Below are 6,000 nucleotides of genomic sequence, written 5' to 3' on the forward strand. Positions count from 1 at the left end.
TAATTCTTAAAGGAAAGTTCAATGTGTTATATAATTATACACTTAACATATAATAGCTTTGTAGATATATGCATAAAGTGGTTATTAAAAATTTGGTGGTTATGGCTAAAGAGGTGGCGTGGAGGATAAGAGCACTTGCTGCTCTTGTATGTGACTTAGTTTGGTTCCAGGCACCTATGTGGCAGCTAATTATGATCACCTGTTATTCCAGTTCCAGGAGATCCAGCCCTTTTGTCTGGCCTCTGTGGGAGCTTCATGCACATCACACTTAATTGTATAAACAGGTCATCACTCCTACACAATTTTTTTAAAAAATGGAGTAAATCTCACCCCCTGCAGCTTTAATATCAGTTAAGCACACAATCATAACATCTTCCCCAAAACAAGTCTACTTTAATTCATCTACAAACTTAGTTCATGTAGAGTTAGTAGTAACGTTGAACATTGACAATGACACAAACGATGGGTCCATGTGATGAGATCTTCTCAGACGCCTTCCTTCATGCCGAACATGCATGCCAGTGCAGTGGAAGGAAATTGTGGAAGTGGATCCAGAGAAGGAGGCTGACCTCACAGAGACAGCATCTAGCTATCATCTCTAAAGCCATCTAAGTGTCTTTGATGTCCTGACATCTGTCACTTCACTGTAGGGGACTGCCCTGCTGTAACAGAGGTTCCCACAGTTAGATGCCTATGTGTGTCTTAGAAATCACACATTTTCCATTTTCCACAGAACCTATGTTAATATTAATATGTATGTATGCATGTATACATATGCATGTTATTTATATATGTGTATTTGTAGGTCACAAAACTAGACAGGGGTTCCAGAAAGGAAAAGGCTATGAGAGGCACAGGGAAAGAAGAGGGTAATGGAATACATGTGGCGTGAAAGCAGAAGGAGAGACTAATATATAGAGAGAAAAGGAATGAGCCAGGAGCAGGAAGAAGGCAAGGAGGAGGGTATTTGGAGGTATTTGGGATGGGATTAGAACAAAATAAAAAGACAAGTATGTGGGAAAATGTCATGATGTCACCCATAGCTGTGTATTCTAACTTTAAAAAAATCACCAATTGGAAAAAAGGTATGTTTTCTGTAGAGGAGCTAATGAAAGCTCCTGAGAAGGTGGGTCTGGTGTCTCATCTCTAGTCTCATGTCTGGCTTGTCCTTCACAGCGCAATGATGAGGTCTTTACTAGAGCTGTCCCATGGGGTGATATAAAGGGTTGTTGACTTCACTGCCCCGTCCAAATCTATATACATCTACAGACAGCATAGATTTTTAACTTTCTTTGTAAATGGATTTCTGCTTAAATATACAGAATAGGTTAACTTTTTAGAAGGGCATCCAAACTCTGGTCCCAACCTCATCCCATGGCAGTCTGTATTTCCAGCATTTTACTTGTCTCTCCACATTACAGCTTCCTGTAAAGGAGAGTCAGACAGTAGCTCAGAAAAGCAGAGAGCACCTTGGGATCTTGGCTTCATCCAGGGACAACAACAAAATCACAGGGAACACAGACTTTGGAGAGAGACCTACTCAAGCCCTAATATGAAGTGGAAGCAGCAGAGGGGGAATGTGCTAGCCCCAACAAACTCTGCCCTTGCTCTACTGTAGATACACCCACTTTCGCCAACAGTCTGTCATTCCCTGATACAGGGCCTGAGGTATAGGGTGCTGATGGCTTTGCCTGGAAAAGTACTGTTCCAAACACATCTCTTGTATTATCACAAACATCCCAAGACAGATGCTAATGCCAACTTCAGTTTATTCAGTGAAGACCCAAGGTGCCTAGCATGATTAGAGAAACTTGATCAAGGTCAGAACTTAGAGTCAGAGAGTTCAACTTTTGGCTCCTGTGACAGGGCACTGCCACTGATTTCTCTACACTCGAGACCCCGAGTCCCAGCAGTTTTCAGAGGAATGATATTATTGTCATTGTGTATATTTAATGGTGGCGACACAGCGTGGATTTTATTCTCCTTGTGGTTTCTTTACAGGAAGGTAGCGACTCCTTTAGGGAACACCTGGAAACTGTAGACAACATGGACCAAGACCAGAAATCAGGCAGAGGAAGAGGCAGACACCGCAGGGGATGTGGATGCTCAGAAAAGCTGGGTGAGCCTCCTGATGTCTGAAGGAAGACTAGGGTTAGAAGGCTTCTTCCATCTCTATGATGCAGGAGAAAATGCATTTACCCTTCGCCAAGATCATAGAAATATTCATCACTACCTTGTGGGGTTGGAATTTCTGAAGCTTTGTGTAAGGTCTTAAGTTATTAGTAGGCTGAGCTCCTGTCTAAACTCTAGTTTCTCAGAGAAATGTTGCCCCCAAAAGGTCTATAAAAATATTGCTTCTGCAAGTGAGTCAGAGCTTAGATGTGGAAAATTCTTCATGTGTAGACAGACTTCACTGGGGACTTAATAAGTGTAGTTTGTGTTTATTTCACTTGTTGATTCTCATTTTGGAGACCAGTGTTCCAGTTCCCTTTGTGCTCCTCCTCTTCTAACCTTGCATCCAGTTTCCCTCTTCGCTTGGGGAGAAATTCATGGTCTGGGAATGACAGAGCTCCTGGTACTCTAACCCTGTCTCCTCAGCAAGTAATTGCATTTCGAGAGAAAGGGCCTGTGTAACCAGAATCATTGGAACTCGGTCTCCGAGGAAAGTTCATGTCCCTAAGTACATAGTATGGGAGAAAACCCTCTGCAGTGCTAGGTGAGGATGGATCTGGAATCCAAACAGAAGGCATCCTGTGGTAAAAGGCAGGAGCAGCTATTACAGAGGTTCCCAACCTTGGATTCAGTTCACAGTAACAGAGACAAACAAACAAGCAAACAAACAAAAGCAATACCCAAATCACACCAAGAGCAGGTAAGTCAGGATCTCTTGTGAACCAGATGCCAGTGCCTTTCAAAGTCCTTGGTGATTCCATTGTGCATAGTTCACACTGCTGTCTCAGGCCAGAGGATAAAGTTCAGCTAAGCTTGGGTTTTATAAGTTTTATAGTGACTTAAATACCAGACGTCAGGGAATTGCTGTCAGCAGTCCTGAATGTTAGAGTCTTATTTGAGGTGTTAGAGAACAGAAGGAATGTTTGTATACTGAATAAAAGCAGAGACCATGGGGAATGATGGTTTAAAAAGTTAAGAGTCAGTCCTGGGGCTGGCGAGATGGTCCAATGGTCAATTGGTATTTTCTGTGAAGCGTAACAACCTGGCTTTAATTCCCCAGACCCACATGATAGAAAGAAAGAACTGACTCCTCCAAATTGTTCTCTGGCCTCTACATGTATTCAGGGCCGGCATGTGCACCTTTATGTGGGTGTGCATGTGGGCACACACACACAAACACACACACACACACACACACACACACACACACACACACACACACACTACACACACCAAAAAGAAATGTATAAAAGTCTTTTCCAGAGATGTTGGTTGTAAAGGGAGTCAGAGGCTTACAGTGGAGAAAATATACGGGGCTGACAACCAGGGATCTTGCATGGGACTGACCTAGGCTTTCTGTACATATATTACAGTTGTGTAGCTTGATCTTTTGTGGGACTCCTAACAATGAAAGCACAGACTATCTCTGACTCTGTTATGTGCTTTTGGGACTCTATTCCTCCTGCTGAGTTGCCTTGCCCAGCCTTCATACAAAGGAAAATGTCTAATCTGACTGCGAATTGATACGCCATGACTGACTGGTTGATATACATGAGAGACCTGCCCTTTTCTGAGGAAAGAGGAGAGGATGGAGAGCATGGAGAAGGGGTTGCAGGGAGAGAGAGGAAGGATGGAGGGGAAACTGTGATCAGGTCATAAAAACTAATTAATTAATAAAAATATGATACAGAGTCGAGCGACTGGAGACGGAAGTGTCGGTGATAATGATGTCCAAGCAAGGGAAGGCGAGCTGGGAAGTGAGATCCTGGGATGGGGACAGGGTATCTTTAGGAGGGGCTCTGTTAAATAGACACCTGCCATCAGACACTGCAGGTGAAGAACCACAGGAGCGCTGGATGCTGCACATATTGTCTTAAGCATTGTGTGGTGAGTCTGTGCATTTTCTGCAGCATTGATGCCCCAGTCTCTTGGAGATTTTGCTGACCTGGTGAAGACAGTATCTTCTAGAATTAGCTGTTTTCCAGAGAGAGTAAACTGTTGTCCTGTGTATTTAATGTTGATACACAAAGCACTCAACCTTGAGCCACATCCGCCACGAACCCCCTTTCTTTAACTTTCATGCATCACGTTTTCACATTTCCTCTGTCCTAAATAGTCCCTGGGTGGGATGCCGAACAGCTAGGCTTAGGCGTTGTCTGTATAACCCCGAGCCAATTAAAGTGGTCAAAACTACCCAAACTGGACTTGTTCAAGCTTTCTGCTTCACTTCACATTTCTCTCCTCAAACAGCAGCATCACCGAGGCTCTCGGCCACACCTTCCTTGTCTGTTCCAAGTCCTGACTCATCCATGCACCTCATCCTTTAGCCCTACCTGACTTGGGCTGCTGTTTCTGTGTCTGTCACCTTCACTATCTGGTTAAGACATATCCCAGGTACAAATGTTGAAGCTGTTAAATATTTCAGCATTTGCAATGAAAGTCGGGATTGCATCTTACTCAGGCGGCTGAATAAATGGGGATTGACCTGGCTCGTCCTGTTTTATCAGCCCGGGCTGGGGCTAGCATCGTTGTTTCGTCTCTGGCAGGACAGCCTTTCTGGACGTGAGCTTTGTTACCTGGGCAGTGTTCTCTGTGTGTGGGATGCTGAGGTTTTCACAGGTGAATTTGGTGCTTTGGGGGACCGCACGACTCTAGCGCTGCCTCTAGCTTCAGAACCATAGTTTTCTACAAATAACAGTGCTACTTGGAATGGCTGTTAATGCCTCAAAATTCTTCTGGTTTCCATGACACCACAGGTTTTTGGATTTTCTCCTACATTTCTGATTGCTCTTTTAAAATACCTGCTTTATATATTCCTTCTCTCTCCACCTCCTGTATTTTCACTTTGAAAAGTATTTATTGGGCAAACACAATATATATGCATTTATAGATTTATATTCACACACATATACTTATATATATGGAGAGTGTTCAACGAAAGTACACTGCACACATCTATTACTCAGTCACATAGTTTTTTTATTAATTTATTTATTTGTTTATAAAAATTTCCACTTCCTCCCCTCCTCCCCATACCCTCCCATTCCTCCCACTCCCTCTCCTCCTCCCCCCTACTCCCTCTCCTCCTCCCTCTTCAGTTCTAAGAGCAGTCAGGGGACTTTCCTGCCCTGTGGGAAGTTCAAGTTCCTCCCCTCTCCCTCCAGGTCTGGGAAGGTGAATATCCAAACAGACTAGGATCCCAGAAAGCCAGTACATGCAGACAAAACAAGACCCAGTGCCATTGTCAATGGCTTCTCAGTCAGACCCCTTGTCAGTCACATTTAGAGACTCCGGTTTGATCACATGCTCGTTCAATCCCAGTCCAGCTAGCCTTGGTGAGCTCTCATTCAATCAGTCCCCTTGTATCAGAGGGTGAACGCACCCCACACGGTCCTGATTTTCTTTTTCATGTTCTCTCTCCTTCTGCTCCTCATTTGGACCTTGGGGGCTCAGTCCAGTGCTCCAATGTGGGTCTCCGTCTCTATCTCCATATATCGTCAGATGAGGGTTCCCTCTAGTCCTGCGTTTCTTGCTCACGTTCTCCCTCCTTCTGCTTCTCATTTGGACCTAGGGAGTTAAGTCCAGTGTTCCAATGTGTCTCTGACTCTATCTCCATCCATCGCCAGATGAAGTTTCTATGGTGATGTACAAAATATTCATCAGTATGGTTATGGGCCAAGGCCAGTTCAGGCACCCTCTCCTCTGCTGCCCAGGGAACAATCTGGGGACCTCTCCTTGGGCCTGGGAACCCCTCCAGAATCAAGACTCTTGCAAACCCTAAAATGGCTCCCTTAGTTGAGATATATACTTCCCTAGTCCCATATCCAT

The sequence above is a fragment of the Myodes glareolus genome, chromosome 25 (assembly GCF_982192425.1).
Source record: "Myodes glareolus chromosome 25, mMyoGla1.1, whole genome shotgun sequence".
NCBI classification, from domain to species: domain Eukaryota; kingdom Metazoa; phylum Chordata; class Mammalia; order Rodentia; family Cricetidae; genus Myodes; species Myodes glareolus.